General features: G+C 28.9%; 1 pseudogene; it reads right to left on the minus strand.

Annotated features, from left to right (window-relative positions):
• Nucleotides 1–6702: 6702 nt before the first annotated feature.
• Nucleotides 6703–7991, minus strand: LOC118058211 (transcription factor IBH1-like 1; annotated as a pseudogene).
• Between the last annotated feature and the right edge of the window lie 15007 nt (nucleotides 7992–22998).

Raw genomic sequence — 22998 nt, forward strand, 5'->3', positions numbered from 1 at the left:
TCAGGGCTGATAACTAGGTATCAAATTCTGATCATAACATTCATTGAAAGACTAGATTTTGACTACCTAAAGTTATCAACTCATCATCTTTTTTCCAATTCCTTAATGTCACTATTACTTCTAGTTCATCTATAAAAAATGTATAAAATCATTTTCAAGGGCTTCCTATCAATCTAATACTCAATTAGAATAACATTTACTCTTTAAAAGTGATAAAAAAAAATCTAATATCATAAAAAATCTAATTCCTAAACATTTCTCAATAAAATTAATATGTATGCAAAAACTCAATTAAAAGGAAATGATAGAAAACACGCATCTTAAATTTATAAAAGAACATAAAGATTTTAACCCATATCAAATCAACTCCTTTATATTTCTCTCCCTTTCTCTGATATAGGTTTTTGCCGTTTTGATAAAATAGAATATAAGTTACTAAAGGGTTTTATTTTTTTTATTCTTTAAATTATTATATAATACTAATATACCTACTATTACTTATAATACCCTTAATTAATAAAATAATAGTAGTAGGAAATCTAATTAATTATATTATTTTATTTATTATTACTTTTTTTTTCTCACACAACCAAATTTTCTCGTAACCGTGGTGAATCAAGTTATGTTTTGGTAGTTTGTGCTTGTGTAATTTCAAGAAAGCATGATCAACTATGTTATGATCTTCTGCTGCTTTTGTCATGGCTAGTTGATTCAATCAAAGAATTGAGACATGCCAAGACACCAATTAGAAACCCATCTTTCCAATCCAGATAGCCCTTCTTATTTTTCCTGCATGTAGGCCTGTTTGTTTCTATCTCCGACCAAAGGACAAATAAGTTTTCCTTGCTCAAAGCCCCATTGCCCCCATCTCCTCCACTTTAAATTCCTATCAATGTTTTCGAAAGCTGATCTTTGTCCTTCCCTTTTTCAATAACTCATCATCTTAGGTCCTTCATGCCCATACTTTTCAGCCCCACGAGGGACATTTGGTTTTATTCAATTCGAGAAGCTTGAAGACATACAGGACATCATCTCTACCCACCATTTTCTAATGTAAATCATGACCTGAAATTATTAAAAAAAAAAAAAACTAACTAAAAGAGAAGGGAGTTTTATATTCCTTCTAAGAAAATACTATTTATTGTAATACTTTTTTTAGATAAGAATAACTATTGTCATCTACAAAATATATATGTTGCTGGAACTAAAAGTTAAGCAAACCATTCTTTCTAACATAGTTTTGTAAAAAAAAACATATGGTTTTCTGTTTGGAAGCTAATATATGTATTTTTTGATGAATCAATTTTTAAAAAATCAAAATATAAGAAATTCAATTTCTTCCAAATCCCAAGTAAACCCTAACATACAAACTAGGGGTGATCAAAAAAATCAAAAAAACCGATTAAACTGAAAAAATTACAAAACAATTAACAGAAAAAACCGAATCGAAAAAAAAAAATTGAGTTAATTGATTAGAAAACCAAAAAAAAATTGGTTCGGTTCGGTTCGGTTTTGGTTTTAAAAGTCTAAAACCAATTTAATCGAACCGGTTCAATTCCAAGTTTCAACCGCACTTCAAACCTAGGTATAAAAGGTTTATTTTTTACTGAAACCCTATTCTTCTACTTTTATTTTCTCCTGCGACCAACTCTCCCTCTCCCTCCTTGTTTGCTCACATTTCCCACATGCCCCCTTCCCTCCCCCCCTCCCCTCTCCTCCCTCTCTTTCCTTTTCTCTCTAATTTCTTATTTTTTTGTGGTTAGAGATGGAAAACCCAAGCATTTTTTCATTGTTTACTTGCTTGTATTCATTGAGAAAATAAATATGGGTTTTAAATTTTTTTTAATGGGTTTCTTGAATTGTTTGTGAATAGATAAAAGAATACTCTCAAAAATCTGCTTTGGTTTTCATAACTTGGCTTAATGTTAAATTTCTTATCAATTTTGGGTGTCTGAACTCTAAAGGTGTTTGTTCACTAGACTCACAAAGGAAGAACTTGGTTTTCAAGCAGGGAAAGCATTTTCTTGTTACCTTTTGTCCTCTTCTATTGGTTTTCTAGCTGAAGTTTCACTTGAAAATTATTCATTCGTTTTGTTATAGTTTAATAGTAAACTTTATTTGAAATTCTCATTTAATTGTTGATAATTACCTAACCAGCAACAACAACTGGTTAGTCGATTTTGAAAGAAAAAAACCAAACCGAACCAAACCAAACCAAAATGGTCAGTTTGAACCAGTTAGTCAGTTTTGTTTGGTTTAAAATTAAAAAAAATATAAATTTTGGTTTGGTTAGTTTTTTTGGTTTAAAACCAAACCGAACAAAAATGATCATCTCTAATACAAACTATACATTAAAAAAAAATTCTAGAAAAAAGTTGTAAAACAATTAAAATATAAAAGTAAACTAAGAATTTCAATAAATTAACTTAAACCATTAATGGGTTAGAAAAATAAATAAGTTTGTTTACTTGGAGTGGTGAAACTTCAAAAAAAATTGAACCAAGAGAGGGATATGCCGACACTACTAATAGATTTAGGTCAATACTAACAAGTTGGTGGTAAAATTTGTGAGAATGGAGGCCAAATCTTTCAGGTTGGGTTGTTGTGTTCTTGGCATAAAGAAGAAGAAGAAAAAGAAGAGAGAGGGAATTATTAGTTATAACTTTTTAAATTTATTGATGAAATATGGTGATAAAAAAAATTTTCATTGAAAATTCCGTTGAAAACTATTGATGTGTCATATTGCTGACATAATTGCCAATGAAATTTTTTTTTTTTTTTTTATTCTGTCAAAATTTAATTTCAAAACATATTTCATTAAAAATATATGATGGAAATCCTCCATCTCTATTTTCTTTAGAAATTATCAGCGAAATATTTTGTCTTTAATTTTGTTGTCATTTTCTAATTTTCAAGTAGCAATATTTAAAACAAATTTATAATATTTGATTAAATTTTATAATTGTGATTTTAAAAAAATTAAAATGGTTAATAAGGATTATCATATACTAAATATACTAAAATAGCTTTAACATATATAATTTATTCATAATAAATTGTTGAATCCTACATGTCGCGTCTGAAGCAACGGTGCATGCATGTATTGAATAGAGGAACTATTAAGTTTAAAAAATAAAAAATAAAAAGTTAAATGAAAAAATAGTATATATGCACACATTTCAATTAAAAAAATCTAAAATAATTAATAATATAGAAAATAAAAAGTTTTTGAAATTTAGTTGTGTACAACACAAAATACTTTGATAGGTTTTAGTTTTGAAAAAATATTTTAAAAAAAGTTGTTATTCTAATTTAAAGAATCTCATAATAAACAACTATTTTTTTCTTATATTAAAAATAGGATTTCTTGCTTTATTAAAAAACAAGATAGTTTTTCTTCAAATTAAAATAATATCGATTTACTTTCAAAATAAAACAAGCATTAAAAAATTATTACTGTTAGGCCAAAAATAACTAAAATCAACTGTCCTTTAAAATCACAATAACATCATATATACATTGTGAATACATATTTTATGAGTATCAAATATACATATACATTTGTTTATTTGAATAGTCTAGAGCTGAGCATATCCAATATCAATAACATTTTTTCACGAATGCTTTTGCATTTTTGGATCATGTAGACTAGTTGATGTTATCATCATATACACCTAAGTAGTGATATAAAGAGATTTTAAATAAATTATAAATTTATCCTTCTATTTTTACAAAATAGATTAAATAGGATTTTTACTCCAAAATATAATTAAGTAGTCTTTATATTTTTAAATATATATTTAATTTAATATTTCTCGTATATTTAATATTTTTTTAATTTATTTTGTATTTTTAAGAAATAGAAAAGGTAGATTATATGGAAAGATGAAGAATTTTTTTTGAAATAAAATAATATTAGATTAAACATCGTCAGCGCCAGCACTACTCAAGTGACAAATTAATTTGTTTTTAAAACTACAGAGACTAATTAAATTGTTTTATAATTAAATATTGTTTTTATCCTTGTAGCTCGAAGAAAAACAATCTCGAATCTCTGTTCTTGGGCCAGGCTTCCATGATTAGGTCCCCATTCTTTGATCTGTGGCCCGAATAGGTATTAGGTCAAGGTAATCGGCCTTAGATTGTTTTGTTTTTGCCTGGCGAAGTTGAGAGCAGGCTCGATGTCTTCAAGGTAAAATGGGAGTATTGTGTCAAACTCAGACCTAAATTTTGGACTGAGCCTGAGGACACCCAAATGTCTACCGGCTAACCACCCAATAGATCATAGAACAAACTTGAGGTGTAGTTGGCTGATTATATTCTGGATTTTATTTTGAGTTTAAATGTTAGAATTATTAGAGATTTATATAATTATTAATTTTAAAATTTATAAAAATTAATTGAAATACATGTAAACTCCTGAAAAAAAAGAAAAAAGAAAAAAAAAGGGGTATGAAAACACAATCAGGACAAATCGCGACGGGCCTGAAGGCTGAGCGTGGGACCTATTTGTCGTCAAAAGGCCTTCAAGAACCTGGAATCAGTCTTGCAGTGGGACTATCAGTGGAGTCTGGTAGCAGAGGCAGTGTACCACAGACAAACCATTTTGAGCCTGGTCTTTGGCTCGTTGCCTTTGTCCTAATGCAATCATAACTGAAAGAGTATAGATAGTACCATGTATTTCTTCCTTGACACAATAGACAAACAGTGTCATGTCCCCAACCCTTTGGATTTTATGATCAATAAACCATATATTCAAGGTAGACACTGCCCAGTTCAGTCTATGTTCTGAGGGCTGATATGCAGGAGTTCCAAATCAGAAATCTACTTGAACAAAGTCTGTAACTTTCTTTTGCGCATAAACTTACTTTCTCAAATGAAAAGGCAAATAAAATTATTATTTACTTTAGAGTGATGCTCATATAACTCATTGCCCATGATGCTACACATACACAATATTCGTATATTAAGACAATTATGGCTTCCAAACAATCATGCAAGCTAGTGCCTATCATTATATGAAGAGAATGAATGAAGTAAGGTATAGCTGGGTAGCAACATTAGACAAGAATGCTCAAATTTGATTTGATGGGACTTAACTAATTGGCCAACCACCTCTTAATTACATCCAGAAAAAAACAAAAGCCGAAAGGAATTACTAGTATATTCTTGTCATTTGGACAACCTCCTAATCTGAATACAACTACTTTATTAATTATTGTGATATAACCTCTTTAATTGCTATAATCATGAAATTAATTATAACTTATTCTAAGATTATTAAAAAAGCGGGATATATATGACTGCTGGGAAACTTTTGAATGCATGCAAAACTACATATATATCCGGCCCGTAATCCGGTGCTTCTTGCTGCGATGTTCTTTACTTTTGATAAATTGTTATGGATTGCCATCTTCTTACTCTGAAATTAACAGCAAAAGAAACTGTTGTCAATTTCAGTTCCTACTGTTGACTTGTGTTTTAAATAGCTTCATATAGCATTTGATGTCTTGCTTATTTCTCTTTATCTTTGGTTCCTTTGGCCATTATACCATCTTTTAATTTTAACTCGATACAATTACTTGCACGGTATTCTTAAAAAAAAAAAAATTCTGAACGAGAAAGATCGATGCTTGTTGCTTTTATCTTCATATAATTACCATCTTATATCAATGCATTTATTTATCATTGGCCTGTTCAAAGGTTACCAGTGTTACCTTTCTTTAGCCCAGATGACAAAACAGATTCAAAATGCGAAGTTATAGTTCCTGTCATGGGTTAATTTCCATTCTAACCAATGGAAACTGATCACATTTTGATAGTTGACCAGGTTATTAGAGCAGTTCAGCCCATGTTAATAAGCAAGGGTGAGGTTTTGCATGTAATTAGAACCAGCTGAAATTTTTTATAAACCATAATTTTCATGTATACCGTTGTATATTTATAAATCATTTGCCTCATCATGAACTAAATTTTTATGAATTCTTACATCTTAAAATCTTTGGTGCTGTCACCATCACATTAATATAGTATATTCAGGGTGTTGCACGGGTGTAGTAATTTGGCCATTCTTTGTTATCTTGTCAACTACAACTTTCTCTCCAGCATGCTTCAATGATGCAAAATCATCTCACCTCCCTGGCCAAAATAAGCACAGATGAATCGAACAGCTAGCTGTTTAAGCAACACTTCATATGGTAAGATATCATTGTAAGTTACAATAGAGAGGATGTCCCTAGTTCCCTTTACTGAACGGCACGCTCAGAAACAATATCAGAAGACAATCAAAGTAGAATTTGAAGCAATATATTCTCAAGAACATGCTTAGTACAAGTCGTAGTGGAAGTTCCTTCTTTGAATAATTTTATTCTTTGCCTTTTTTTCCTTTTGGTGAATGAGATATGGATTGTCCATGAGTTTCCTCATGGAGTCATGTTCTTGAACAGAGATTGTACTTTTCGATTCCTTTATGGTTAAGGATTCTTTACCTTTGTTTGCGTATTGAGCACAACCAACCATGAACAAGAAAATGAAAAGAAGAAACATCGTCAGTACAAAGAAAAATAGAAGAACTATGCACAATGCAATATTGCTGGCTAGCTCCTCATAGTTAAGCTTTAAAAATTTGTGAAAGCACTTCAGGGATTTTGCTCATGATCTTAATATTGACTGATAAATTAAGGCTAGCAAGTAGAGACGAGGGAAACAAAAGCCTTGATTGATTTAAATATGGTTCTTCTGTGCAATATGCCTTGCTACCTATATTAGCAGCTTCTGGGTTTTTCTTCATATATAGTCTTACAAGGGAAAAAACAAAACAAGAAGTTAAAATAAATAGAACATCTAGAATTTATAGAAAGTAGCTATGGTCTTCCATTGATTTTCCTATTTACCGTTGACTGCTTCTGTAGCTTTAGCAAGATTTCTCATTACATTCAACCTGAGCTCGAAGAGATACTATGTAGTCTAGGGTTTTCTTCAATCAAAGAGATATCATCCATAAACTCCCCTCCAGGCACAAGACTCTTCAATACTTGTGTTCTTCTCATTACCATCCTTTTAGCGATTGATTTAGCAAGAACAACTTGAGGCGCACCTTTCTTACTCTCTTTATGCAGCAACTCCTCTTCAAGATTTTTTTGCATCTAACCCTCTTGTTGTCCATGACCAGTCCAGTAGACGCTTTCTTTAGCCTCTCACTCTCAGGAGCTAAGAGGTGCTGAACAAGGACTTTACTATCATCTTCTTTTGAGGCATTGGCAATGAGTGCACGACTCCAACAAGTCCTTCCATCTCTAGTAGAAGCTAAAGCAATGTCTGCTGATAGCCTTATTGCCTTCTTTCTCTCCAGGATGCTCATGTTCTGCTTTGCAGAACCAAACACTTGGAGACCCATTATCCATTTCTTGAGAAATTGTTGCTTGATTACAGAACTAGGAGCACGCATTCTGCAAAGAATAAGGCACAGTACAAGAAGATGTGATGAGTTCAATTATCTGAGATTTTGAGAGAGATATGTAATGGGAATTGCATCTTTATATTTTCTTCCAACTATTATTCTCAACTAATTAAAGAGAGAATTCCATATCATAGAAATAATAATTTTTTTAAAACAAAAATTAAAAAAAAAAAAAAGCAAATATATTTTCCATCCAAAAAAGAAAGGAAAAAATGGGAAAAGATATAAGGTATTTCCAAAGAAGATGATGGCATGTTTAAGGTGAATTTATGCAGTTGATGGATCTAGCTACTCATGTCATAGGAACTATATGAGATGCAATGTTGAAGCAACAATATATATTATAACATTTTGAAGCATACCTTGATAAAATTAATTCTTGTATAGAACAAGAGCACAGAAAATCATGAGAGGTGAGTGAGACAAGTTGCAGACTGGTGCAGTTCTACAGATCCAAGAAAGTATGTATCAGAATCCTAGAATGATGTTAGAGAGAGAGAGAGAGATAGAGTGAGAAGCGAGAAGAATGTGAAGCCACTCCATTTATTTGCTCAAAAGAAAAGTAGCAGTGGGCCTTGGAGAAAAAGACACAGCACATGCAGGCACATGGTGGTTATGGCCCACCACACAAACCCTGGAGGTTATAAAAAGAAATTAGCATTTTGATTTATAGAATTATGAGATTAACTGAAAGGCCACCTTAAAGGAAATGAATACAAACAAAACTTAATTAGTTAATGGTTTTACTTCACGAAACGTGGAAAAAATGGAACATGGGATTTCTTTATCTACCAAATTTGCACCAAGTTGTTGGAATTTTTTATCTTGAAAAAGATATACTAGTAATTAAGACAAGCGAGTTTTTTATCAAGTTAAATAGCAACAAGAGTTTTGTGAAGTGTTAGAGAGGTTAGAGTGACCTGTTTTTTATACATAGGTAATAAGGTTATTTGTATCATTACTAGAAAATTATCAAATACAAATAAAAATACTAACTCAAAAAAAACATTGTCAATAAATTATGATAATATTTACTAATAAAACATAACATTATTGTTTCCATTGATATTCACTGATAGAAATTTTCTATCGGTAAATGTAGAGAGAACTAAAAGTATAAATTAAAGAATTAAAAAAAATTGGCAAGTATTCTCTTGTTATTTTCGTTAGAAAAGACAACGTTTCAGTATTACATATGAAATTATCATTGAAATATAATTGTCGCTAATATTCATAGGTAATATTTAAGTTATAACCTATCAAATCCCCTCTTCCACTCCCTTATTTCTTCTTCTTCTTCCTTTTTTTCTACGCTTAAAACATCCCCCTCTATTTTGTCACAAATCAAGATCTCATCATCACAAAATTCAGCAACCCTAACACTTAGTCTATCAATATCCTTGTTCTAGTTTAATTTTTTAAAAAAGATTCATCACATCAAGTAAGCAAACCTATCTATTTTTTGTTGTGACCCATTTTTTATGTTAAGTTTTTAGCAATTTTATGTAGTGTATATAGTTTGTTTGTGTGTTTACTTGTTTTATAGTTTTTTATATATAAATTTGTTGTATGAATGTATGATTTGTACATGTTAAGGTTTGTATAAGATTTTTTTAAAAATTATATTTTTACTTGTCATTTGATGAAATTGAGTTTCATTTTGTAATTTAGGTATTTTATAATGAAATGAATAATGGGTTATTTAATAGGTATATTTCATATTTTATCAATTTTATTGTAAAGTTGAAAATTTAGGTAAATTTGAAGGAAATTAATTTGTAGATGAAGAGTCAAATGCAGACGCAACTAGGTTTTTTGAACTTTTAAAAGATCTCAACGAACCATTATGCGATGGATGTACAAGCCATAATAAATTATCAGTTATTACATAAGTGTTCACTATCAAGTCAAATCATGGGTTAAGTGAAGCAGGTTATGATAGAATCATTGAATGGGTGAGAAGCATTTTACATAAAGGGAATAAGATGATAGAGAATTTTTATGCTACTAAATCCATGATGAAACCCCTTAACCTATGATACAAGAAAATTAACATGTGTCCAGACTTTTGCATGTTGTACTACATTGAAAATATAGATTTGACCGAGTGCAGAACCTGTGTGTATGCTCGGTATAAACCTTAAATTGGCAAGGGAACGACTCTTGTTACACATAAAAAACTAAAATACTTCTCAATTACTCCTGGATTGCAAAGGTTATTCATGTCTCGAAATATTGTTTAGCACATGATATGATTTCATTCAAATGATACGGTAGATGGAGTTATGATGCTCCTTTCTGATGGTGAAGCTCAAAAGCAATTTAATAGGTTGCATCATCAGTTTTCAAAGGAACCATATAACATACATCTTAAGTTATATACAAAAAAATTCAATTCATTTGAGTTATTTTCTGCACTATATTCTTGTTGGTCGGTGATACTTACAGATTACAACTTGCCACTGAAGATGTTTATGAGGCCAAAGTTCATATTCTTATCTAAAGTAATCTTGGTTCTAATAGTCCAATAGATGTTTGTCTTCGATCGTTGATTAATGAGTTAAATCAATTGTGATCATTTAGGACTTTGACATATAATGTCTTGATGAAGTAAGATTTTTAGATATAGGCAATTTTAATGTGGAATATCATTCATTTGTTATGTATATAGGAAGGGTTTTTATTAGAGCACGTATGAAAAATTAACATACACATTGTTTGGAAAATAACAAGACATTCACCTTAAAAATAATGGTAAAACATCTTTTTTTTCCAACAAAATTTCTTGCCAACCGATCACAAATATAAAAAGAATAGAAAGGACTTCTTTATAATTATAGTTAAAAGGGATGTTGCACTGCCGATATCATTAGGTGAAGAATTGTATGATGTGGTCTCGTAGTATGAGGGCATTATTTTTTGTTTTCAATCCGCCAAGTAGAAGTTTTATGGTTTTGGTGTGACCCAAAATTTTATAAAAAAAAGTATTTTTTGTGAGCTTCATTATTAGAAGATTAATCTTTTCTGCCATAATCTAAATGCCATACATATAAAAAAAATCATGTTTGAAAATATTTTTAACACGGTAATGGATGTGAAAAAAAAAAAAGACAAAGGACAACATTAAGGCTAGAAAGGATATACCTTTTTTTGTCACCATATGAATATAAAGTTGGTTTATATAGGTCACAGTTCACGAAGCCTAAAGTTAGTTTTGCCTTAGACAATAATATACAGTTATTTGTTTACCGATGAATTAAAAGTATATGTTTTTTTAATGTATACACTTTGAACATATCTAAATTGGTGAATTTAGAGGATGATAGATTGTATGAAATGAAGAGTCATGATCACCACTTGTTTATATAACACTCATTCCACTAGTTGATTGAAATTTTTTTCCAAAAAGGGATATGGGATACATCATGAAAATCAGTTAATTTTTTATAGATATATACTCTAACAAGTTATATACCCAACATATAGAGAAGCTTGAAATAAATATCATTCGGACAATTTTGTAAACTTGAGATGATATTTCATCCATCTTTCTTTAACTCAATTGAGCATCTAATCATACATTTACCATTTGAGATAAAAGTTGGAGGCCTTATCCAATACAAATGAATGTATCCATTCGAGAGGTTAGAGATTACACATATATTCTAATTAATTTTTTATTGTTTAATTTTAAATTTAAAACATTCATTTAATTCCATACAAACACTTGTTCAGCCTTATGAAAAAAATAAAACCAATGTGCACATTAAGGCTTTGATAATCGAGGCTTATATTGTTGAGGATAACTCAAAATTTATCTTGTATTATTTTCAGCCTTATTTGAAAATAAAAATCAACTATGTTCTAAGACATGATAATGGTAGGGAAATTAATTTAAGTGGGAATTTGTCAATATTTTCTCATCCTAGATGACTTTTAAAAAAAAAAAAGCAGTGAGAGGAAGATACTTAACAAAAATCAAATTCAAATATGCACATAATTATATGCTATTTAGTTGCAATAAATTGAGATCTTTTAATCAGTATTAACATGTTGCTATTTTTAAACAATTTTGTCTTATACTCTCATATAAATTAATAGATAAAATAATTCCTTGTAAACAACATTATCAAGTCTTACTATCTCAAAATTTACATTAGACTCAATCTCAAATTTTTCAATTATAAGATAAATAATTTACCACGTGGGTTAGAAAACATGTAAGCAGTACTTGATAATTCTAAACTCTTATAATACTTAATTTCGTTACAACTTTCTCTTTAATTGTTAATGGTTATAGTCATGTACCAGGTTTATCAAATGGGATAAGATGCTTGTGATAGTTTGAATTTACTATGTTTGGGTTCTAAAAGAAAGGTCAAGTTTTATAATAGGTATTTCATCATTGAATATGTCTTTTTTAATGAAAAATATGGTCAGAGTAAAAAGACCTATAGTAGTGAAGTTTGAAGTTGATGATTATAGAAAGTTAGAAGAGATTTTGAATTGTAATATTATAGCAAGCATAATATACTCTTTTTATTCAAATGTTATTGGTATGATACCACCGTTAACAGAATCAAGGTAGATCTCCACCATGGTTTGATCAAAATTAATACAAAGACTAAACTTCACAGCGTCAACAATATCTTTTTTTTTTTTTGTCAAACAAAATCAGCAGGTTTATTACACACAATCTCTTTCTTTTAGAAAGAATCATTCTAAGGTTGATTAGTTATCTGTGGTGAAAATCAAACCTAGAGGTTATATCCAAGTTGTTTAAAAAGGTAACGATAAAGTAACTACGGGAGACAATGAATTAGCAGGATTTTCCGATACATTTTTTTACAACAAGAAAAAATCATAATTGTAAATGAAAAGTTTGATGCATGCATATAATTAAATAAATTAATAATAATTTGAACCAATAAATGCATAAAAAATTTGACAATAACCAAAGACAAAGCTAAAAATTGAGAGATAAATATATTTCAAAATATTTGATTTCACAACACGGCTCATAAATCCGGTTGTATTTAATAACCTTGTTTTTTTATATGTAATATTTTTTTAATCAAATGATAATATAAATAGACACAAACATGAAAGCAATTAAATAAAATCTAAGAAAAAATATTTTGTAAGGTTGCCTTAAAAGAACACCAACTATTATTAGCAATAAAAAGGTTATTATCTTATTATCTTATGCCTAAATTGCGAATTTGAGAGATAGATTTGGATCTAGATATTTGGTCTTCAAACAATGGGCAAGGACATGGCTGTATTTAATAATTTTATTTTTTGAAATCAATTTTTTATTTAATAAAACTATATTAAAAAAGACATGAACAAGAAAGCGATTAAGTAAAATTGAAGGAAAAATTAAGTAAAGTTGCCCATTAAAAATGCCTACTAATGTTTAAAAAAAAATTTAGCAATCTTATTTCATAAATTATGTACAAAAATAAACAATAGTCTATTGAAAATATCATAAAAATTTGTTTCATTCATTTATTTTAAATAATCACAATTAAAATCAAATATCAGTTAGGTCCAGTTTTCTACACTTACACTTAATTAATTTATATTTAAAGAGAAAAAAAAATTAAAGCTAAAAAAGGGGTTGGTGTCTAGGCCTCAATTGCTTAGTAGGTTTGGCCTATTGATAAAGAAGGCTACAAGCGGACTGTAGTAGGGTGCTTAGGTTTTTCTCATCATAATTTATTTATTTATTCCTAAAGGTTTGTCTACCCTATTCTTTTCTAAATAAAGTTACATGACGAGTATTCTGCAATGGCAAACATAACATCATCTACTTACCTATAATTTGATCACGTACCATAATGGTGGATGGAAAATTAGGGGTTATTGTTTTTGTTTAAAAATTATTTGTCAACCTATTTTCACCAAAACAACATAATAAACACCCTTAGAACATAGAAAAAATAAATTATCAATCTAAAACACCTCCAATCAATTAAAAAAAATAACAAAATCTTAGTAAATATTTTCCTCTCTCAACCTAATCAACTTTTTAAATAAAGATAAAGGTTCAAAACACCTACATAGCCCTAACCCCATTAAATAGAACATGTTGACACTAAGATTGACTTTTTTTACCATTGAAATGTGATCAATCGTTGACTTTCTTTATCTTTCACTATAATCTAATGACTCTCTCTTTTATATCACATTTAAGAATTGAAACATATTAAAAATAAACTTTTAGACCAAGACTAAGATTTCAAAAACTATAGAGATTGAAAAGAAGAAATAAGAAAATAGATGGACAATAAAGTTTTTTTTAATGTGAATTTGAAATTGGCCATAAGATTTATCATTGTTTTTACATTTTGGTCAATTTTTTTAGAATTGTTCTTTCCTTGAAAATTTTTTTTGAAATTGGTTATTAATTTAGCTATAGAGGACTACAATTGAAAAAAAAAAAAACAAGAATTAAATTGAAAAAAATAGGGATATTGTTGATGGCTATATGATTTACCTAGTTGTTTTATTATACTTGTAATTCAATGATGACAGGTGAAACCAACATGGGTAGAACTCTTTTTATTTTTTACAAATCATCAAGGATTTAGGTTTTAACAAGATAAATAAAAACATCAAGGAAAAAATTTTAAAAATAATGAAAAGAAAGAAGTTGGGGGAACAACTTAACTGCTCATACCAACAATGTTTGTCACCTCAAATATTTTAGCTATTTTGTTAATTATTTCTACACTTGCATTTGAATTTGTATCCGAACAAGTACTATTCTTAATAATTAGGATTAAAAAATAAAAGGGAGAACCACAGGAAAATTGTTTAAATTTAGCTACCGATGGCAAAATGTAGAAAAATTATACGAAGATAATATTCTTTTTATTTCTGAAATACCATCTTCGTTATAGAATTCACGGGCTTAGCTTAGCAAATAAATATTTGTTTGAGTTGTATGATTGAGAGTGAGAAGAGTGAGATCAAAACAAGTCATTAAACACAAAAAAATTCATATTTTCATCATTGATTTTCCTTTCTAAGGATATATAAGAGAAGGACAACAAAAACTAGCACCTAAAAAGACTACACCATGAGCATATACTTGAATAACATCCTTTAAATCAAGAAATCACCATAATTATTTCCTTCATGAAAAGTAATTATATATTATTTATGCCTCACCCTCTTCAAATTTAAAACTAAGATTGGATTGTTTAGTATACAAAAAAAAAAAAAAAAACTTAGAAAAACTAAGTTTTTTTGTTGTTGTTATGTTTGTTTTTCCTGTATATATTACCTTTAATGGTGATTTTTGTATACATTGACATGTTCAAACTTTGGCTTAGTAATATTTGGTATATATATAGAGAGGTAAGAGTAAACTTGGTATACCAAACGATATGTAAATGCACAAGAAAGGAAAATGAAGAATGATTCCTGATGATTTAAAAATTGGAAATTCAATCATTGAGACATTTTTTCAAGGTCTCAGCTTAAGTCTTAACGACCTGGACTATTAACTAGTATATATTTCTTATCATCAATTTTGAATTTATTCTCTTACATGATAGTTATTCATACATTTATCACTACAAGAAATTTATTAAATACAAACAGAAATACCAATAAAAAAAATATCATCAATAAATTATGATGCAATTTACTGATGAAATATCATGTCGTTGTTTTCGTCAATACTCATTGACGAAAAAATTTCTTTTGGTGAACATAAAGGGAATTATCAATGGAATTCAAAGAATGAAAAAAAATTCGGCATGCATTTCCTCGTTGATTCTATCGGCAAATATGACGTGTCAATTTTACTGATGGAATTACTGATGAAAAATTACAGTTGATAATTTTCATTAGGAAATCCATCGGATATATTAAGTTATAACCTGTCCTACAACCTCCTTTCTTCCCCTCCCTCATTTCATTTTATTCCTTTCCCCTTTTTTTTTATGTAGAAAACAACCTTCCAATTTTTTTCACAAATAATGCTCCTATCATCACAAATCTAGCTACCACAGCACTTAGTTTGTCAGTATCCTTATGATAGTTCATTTTTTTTTTTTTTTAAGATATGACACATCAAGTAAGCAAACCTATCCATTTTTTTTTTATTATAACCCACCTTTTATTTTTTTTTTTGTTTTTTGCATTTTTTTGTAGTATATATGGTTTGTCTGTTTACTTGTTTTATAACTTTTTCCAATAGCAATTTATTGTATGAATATATGATTTGTACATGTTAGGATTTGTATGAGATTTTAAAAAATTATATTTGTTTGTCATTTCATGAAATTGAGTTTAATTTTCTAACTTAGGTGTTTTATAATGAAAGAAATAATGGGTTATTTAATAATTATGTTTCATATTTTGTCAATTTTATTGTTAAGATGAAGATTTTGGTAAATTTAGAGGAATTTGATTTTTTGGAGAAAATTAATAATGATTAAAAGATACTATTAAAATGGATTGAATAAGTTTGAGTTCAATCAATGACAACTACTTAGTTGGGTACTGGTAATTTATTAAATTCACATTATTAATTAATACATGTTGTCATAAATATTCCATAAAGGTTTCATATAAGTAATGGATAATTGTTCTTGGATGTATTGAGTTTCACCTGAAAGCTTGTGCATGATGGATTATTGTAAAATGTTAAGGGTTTTATTAATTATGCTTGAGGGTTTTATTAATTATGCTCTATCCAATTTAAAAAAATATTAGAAGAAACGGTATTAAATGTCCATGTAAGAGGTGTAAAAATAAAAAGTTTTTCGATCTAGATGTTGTTACGATGTAACTTCTACAAAAAAGAGTTCATAGAAAAATATTTGTGTTGATTTGCACATGGAGAACCTTATGTTCCTTATAAGACCATGGTAGAAAAGATAGTTAGGTTAACTTGTAGTTCTAGTAACGTTGATAGAGTTATAAATGATAATAGTAATCGTTATAGGAGTATAGTTGTGGATGCAATGAGAATTTGTCAATATTTTTTTCATCTTAAAAGATCTTTATCAAAAAAAAAAAATGAGGAAATGATACTTGATAGAAATCGAATTCTGACATGCTTATAATTATATGCTATTTAAAAACAAACAAAGAAATATGCAAGAGATAAAGTTCTTACAAGCTAGGAAGACGTGGCTATGTGAAGGGATTTCATACCTCCACATGTCTTGAAAGGTACCTGGGACATTTATATCTAGCACGTGATGTCTAAGTGTTTCTTGAGGCGGACACAATTCAGTTCGAAGAGCCAGACCAATGAGATTCATGGTTCCATGACCACACATACCAACGAATCCATTTTAATCATTTTATATGCAAAGCAAATGGTAAGATTTTGTTTTATATGATAATCTTTTTAAAAACAAAATATTGTATTATATGAAAATATTTAGCTAACAATAGTTTTATTTTACAGGTTATGGTGCTTGGGCATAATCCAAGACCAAGAAAGCATTTTGTTGAAACCCACATATGGAAGGATGACAAATAAAAAGGGGTGCAACAACTTGTAGATAGTTGAGCCTAGAAGTTCATAGTACGTTAGATTTCAATATTTTTTAAGTTATTACTTTTTTTATATTTGCTGACTTATTTTTTTCAGGAAACATATAACACCTGATTACACGAGAGATATGGAAATGATCCTTTGACCTATTCAAAACTCAATCTAAATTTGTGATTCGAGGCTGGATTTATCGGTGAACCCAATAGAAATTAGGTTTACATTATCTTCAACACTACGACCGATGATATACGAATAGGTTATAGTGTCTCGACCATTAAGACCTCATAATCGAGATCGAGCAAACAATCATGGATCATCCAGGCAATTGTACAATAGCAAGTTCAAGGTGAGATGACCCAACTTAGTGTTGAGATGACTCAATTGAGGGATAAATTGAATGTCATCGAGCAATTATTGGCAACTCTCATTGGTATATATGCTCCCCCTCATCGGACTCTTAGTTTCAGCGAAGATCCACCTTCATCTTCTCCTCTAGCTTTTGTCCACTAAATAGATAAGTTGTATTTAATAATATTTTTTAATTGAATTGTTATTTTTATTTTTAAAAAATAATTACATATAATATCAATAAAATTACTAATGAAATTTAAAAAACCATCATAATTACCAACAGACTAAGTCCTTCAGAGAATTCTATAGAATTGGAAAAAATTATAGAATCTACCACTATTAGAAGTGATACTCTAACGGATTACTCATGTCAGTAATATGCATATAATAACATATAGGTTTACCAACAGTTTTTTCTATCAGTAATATATCATAATTACTAATGAATTTACCGAGAGAATTAATGTCGATAATATTTTTTTTTTTTGGCATGTTAATTCCATTAGTGAATCCATTGATGATTATATTATCGATGGAATGATTAATAGAATAGAAGTCACTGACATATTTTCTGACAACATGTTTTCATCCGTTATTTCATCGGTAATTTTATTTTCAATGGATCCAATGTTTAAGCATCGACAAAATATTTCATCAGTGATTTGCAATTGTCTAGCAGTGCATATTAGTTTTTTTAAAAAAAATTATTGATATTTATATATACATTTATTTTTTGTTTCTTTTTAATTTATGTTATGGACTAATTAAGAAATAGTCTCTTCAAGGTAAAATTGTATTCTCATATATGGTAGTTACATATAGTACCGATAAAATTACTAATAAAATTTTAAAAACCATCATAATACCACAGACTAAGTCCTTCAGAGAATTTATAAAGTTGAAAAAAAAAATACAAAATCTACCACTATTAGAAGTGATTCTTTAACGGATTAATCATGTTAGTAATATGCATATAATAACATATAGGTTTACCAACAGTTTATTCTATCAATAATATATCATAATTACTAATGAATTTACCAAGAGAATTAATGTCGATAATATTTTTTTTTTGGCGTGTTAATTCCATTAATGAATCCATTGGTGATTATATTATCATTTGAATGATTAATAGAATAGAAGTCACCGACATATTTTCTAATGACATGTTTTAAGCATCGATAAAATATTTTATCAATGATTTGCAATTGTCTGCCGTGCATGTTATTTGTTTTAAAAAAATTATTGATATTTATAAATACATATATTTTTGTTTCTTTTTAATTTATGTTATGGACTAATTAAGAAATAGTCTCTTCAAGTTAAAATTGTATTCTCATATATGGTAGCTTGTATTTCGGGGATTTTTAATTTATTTTCTTTACTTACCACATGCAGATACTTTATCTTGAAAATTACACAATAATAAAAAGAAAGAAACATTTTCCTATTGCTATTCGCTGTTTAAAAAATTCATAATTATTCATAAAAAAACAATTTCCCAATCAACATTAAGTAGAAGTAGAAGTAATTTTAAGTTTGAGTTTTCAACTTAATGATTTGAAACTCTTTCTGAGGTCTATTCTAGCTAGTATTTCCACGACAGCATAATGGGTAAGGTCCATTTTAATGCTATGCAATATAAAATAAATCGTGGAATTTCAATAATATGACAGCAATATATTTTTGAGTCAGATAAAATCGATTATTATCATTAATATTATTGTTCGAAATCCAATATTTGGTTTTCGAGTTCCATGCCTTTGGCGCCCACATTTGGAGGATGTTGATTTGGAGAGAGAGGGAATTGGCAGGATCCGGAAAACATGGTAATGCTGAGAGGGGGACAGGGGCCCACATAAGAGAAATTTTAGGGCATGAAGTTGGGCTTTGAGCAGAGAAAAGAAATCCTCTCACATGGTCTCCACATGGGGTTTTTAAAAGGATGGCCTTGTGTAGGCTCTCTCAAAGATCTTCTTCAATTATTAAATATATACATATTTCAATTATTAAATATACACACATACGTATCTTCTACTTTTATATATATATATATATATATATATATATATATATATATGTTTTAAAATAGGATCATCTAGTTTATGAAATTGTTATAATTAATGCCGCTATATATTGGCAAATAACTATATACCTATTGAATCATTAATAGCCGTAGATTGTATAGATTCTTTTTCATTATTTTGTTTAAATTTTATGTTATAACCGGTATTAGTCTTTTAGAATATGGTTGTTTGGTGTGAAATATTTTATATAAGAATATATTTTAGATTTTTCATTTTTTCTTTTTTTTGAAAAAAAATTTTCATAAAATTTTTCTCATGTTTTTTCTAATAAAATATTTTTCAAAAAACTAATCAATAAAAAATATTTTACAGTTAACCTTCAAACATAATTTATTTATTGGAAAATATTTGCAATTCATGAAATTTTATAAAATACTTTACTAACATTAATTCATCCAGATTTTTTAATTACTATATTTATTTTACCACAATCACCATCACCACCACCTCCGAAAATAGACATAAAATGTGGTTGATATTAGCGCTCCCATGGAAAATAAATAAAGCATATAAATATTGGGTGGGACCTAAAATGGAAAAATGGTTGCCTTATCATTGGATTAGAGAAGAAAATCAGGAGACTCAAGAGGCGCATGCGTTTAGCCTTTGCCTTTGTTCCCCTGAAGTCCATCACTGTGTCTTTCAATCAAACAGCTCTTTATCTTTCTTTTTCTTTCTCTCTAAGACAAACACTCACAGTTGCTAGAAGTGAAAGTGTAGCTTAGCTTAAGTTGTGGGATTTCTATGCTAGTTCACTAGCTAGTGGGCCTCATTCTCAAGAAACAAAAACCACTACCGTTCCTACTTTTAGATCCTATTTCTGAACAATACATTCATACGCACAGCTTGTGTATGATTTTGATGAACAATACATTCACTTATTGATGAACAATAGCTTCAAAATGATTTCTAAATCTCAAAGATACCAACGCCAAAAAGTTCCTATGTATAATTAAACGCGTTACTGTTTTTTGGAGAGGAATTATCAAAGATGAAATAAGAAAATAAATCTAAATCATGCTTCTGATATCTATATATATGTATGCAATAAAAGTAGTTTGCATGCATGGCCAAAGAGGGACCATGCAAATTATGTCAAGATTTAATTGAAAATGTTTGATAATGATAAAGGGAAGTGGTCCAAGCAGATGAGCGGAGGAGGGATCAGCCCCCGTGAGTCACGGCTATCCTTTCAATTGACCTCCAGTGAGTGCCACTTCACCCAGTAATCAGCATTTTCTCTCCCTAGCTATCCGAAAGAAAATGTTTCTTTGTTCTTCATATATATATATATATATATATATAGACACCTTTTTTCTCTTTTGTAACAGTAAACATGAATTTCGATCTGATAAGTGGGGTCCAGTCTTCCTTGTACCTTGCACTTCCTACGAAGCTTGTTCAAGGAAATTGACCAACATCAGGGTGATGGTGAGCAATCTCTTCTTTCGTTGTTCTTTTTAAGGATAGAAAACTGACCCCCCTCAGCTCCTAAGCTCCCACTGTGCTCGTATTTGCTAAAGTTTATTGATTCATTATTTAAAATTAAAGATTTCTTTATATTATTTGCTTCGATTGCATTCTTTTCTTACGGTAGGAAGGGAAAAGAAGAAGAGCACACGAGAAGAAAAATAAAAAGAATAATAGTAATAATAAACCACGCTCGGTGGCAGCTTGTGGAAATTGTGGGAATGAGGGCGTCTGATATGAGAAGCAAAGCATTTAAAGTGGCGGTAATCGTGCACGCAAGCACACGAGGTAACATACACATGTAGCACACATGGATGGGACCCACTGCTGTCCAAACATAGGCTTACAGCCCTACAAGAATCAATGATGGAGGAGTAACCCTTCTTTTTCATTGGTTCAAAAGCATACTATTAGCCCCTTGTGGTCAAACCCTCCAAACTGCAGAGCCTTGTGTTAGGGTTTCTGTGAATATGCATTCACAGTCTTTTTTTTTTTTTTTTTTTTTTAACAATGGTGTAAATTGGGTTGTAATTTAAAAGGGGATCTAGCCCAGGTTTACAAGCATTGAGGACTTGCAAGTTCTAAGAGGATCCAAGGTAAATACAGTCATAACCCAACCCAAGTTCTAAGAGCATTGTGATAGGGTTTCTGTGAATATGCATTCACAGAGTTTTATATATATATATATATATATATATATATATATATATATATATATATATATAAACAATAGTGTAAATTGGGTTGTAATTTAAAAAGGGATCAAACCCAGGTTTACAAGCATTGAGGACTTCCAAGTTCTAAAAGGGTCCAAGGTAAATACAGTAATAACCCAACCCGATCCATATTCTGGTTGTGCTGCAAAGTTGAGTGGGAAAAGGGATCTTTTTTAAGTTAGCTTTTTTTTTTTTTTTTTTTTTCTAACTAGCTTGAAATGGTAATTTCTCTACTCTTCTAAATCATGTTAAAAAAGAATTTGTAATCATCAGAAAAAAATTATTACAAAGAAAATATAACTTAATTATGATTTATTCGGTCATTAAATTATTTTTTCAGATATATTTAATAATATAATAAATAATTAAGCCAATCATATATCAAATAAAATATTTATACTAATATAAAGTTTAAATCTAACATAGTGTTGGAAATGCAATGAATAATTTCATCACATATACTTTTTATTTTTTGTTATCATTCAATCCCTACCTCTTCATCATTAAATTTGATTTGTTTTTAGAACATGATAAATTTTCATTTCTCTATATTATGTGTGTTTTATTTATTATATTAATTTTTTCATAAAAATATTATTTTTATATAATGTTAAAAAACTCACTCATTCAATAAAAAATCCTTCTTATATCTTTTACTAAAAATAACCATTTGACTAATTAATTTTATTCAATTCATAAAAATATTTATTCAAATTCATTCATTAATTGTTACAAATTATAAAGTTGTAGAAAACAATTTATTTTTCATTTTGAGAAATTGATATCTTAATTTGATTAAATTAAAAAAAAAATTAGGTGTCTTTGAGCTCTTTATGATAAGAGCTTTTATTCAATTATAATTTTGTTCAATGATTTGATCAAATTATAACTGATTAATATTTGATTTCTTTTTTTTTCTTTTTTTTTCTCTCATTTATATTTCTCATATTGTTTATAATTCTTGCAATAAATCTTTTGACAATTATATACTATGAAGGGAATGGGAAAAAAAAAAGAACAAGAAGAATAAGGAAGATTTGGAAGAAGATTTTGTCTTTGTATTGAGTTTTTGTATTAAATTCAACGCATTTCTAATACATTAGAAGTATTAGAGAAGTCTCTTCTCTCTCTCTCTTATGTACACACACAAACACACACACACTAACCCTAATAGAAATAATAAAAAAGAAAGAATAAGAAAAGTATATCTTAAACTAGAACATGAAATATACATAATAGGAAAAGTACATCTCTTTGTTTGGTTATAAAATCTAATAGACCTTTTTAGGTTCTAATACATTCATACAAGTTGATAATGAATGAGAGAACATGGTTAATTTGTGTCGCATGAGATATATCAATGAACTATATGTAAAATAATCAAATTAG

This window comes from Populus alba, chromosome 6 (genome assembly GCF_005239225.2).
Source record: "Populus alba chromosome 6, ASM523922v2, whole genome shotgun sequence".
NCBI lineage: Eukaryota > Viridiplantae > Streptophyta > Magnoliopsida > Malpighiales > Salicaceae > Populus > Populus alba.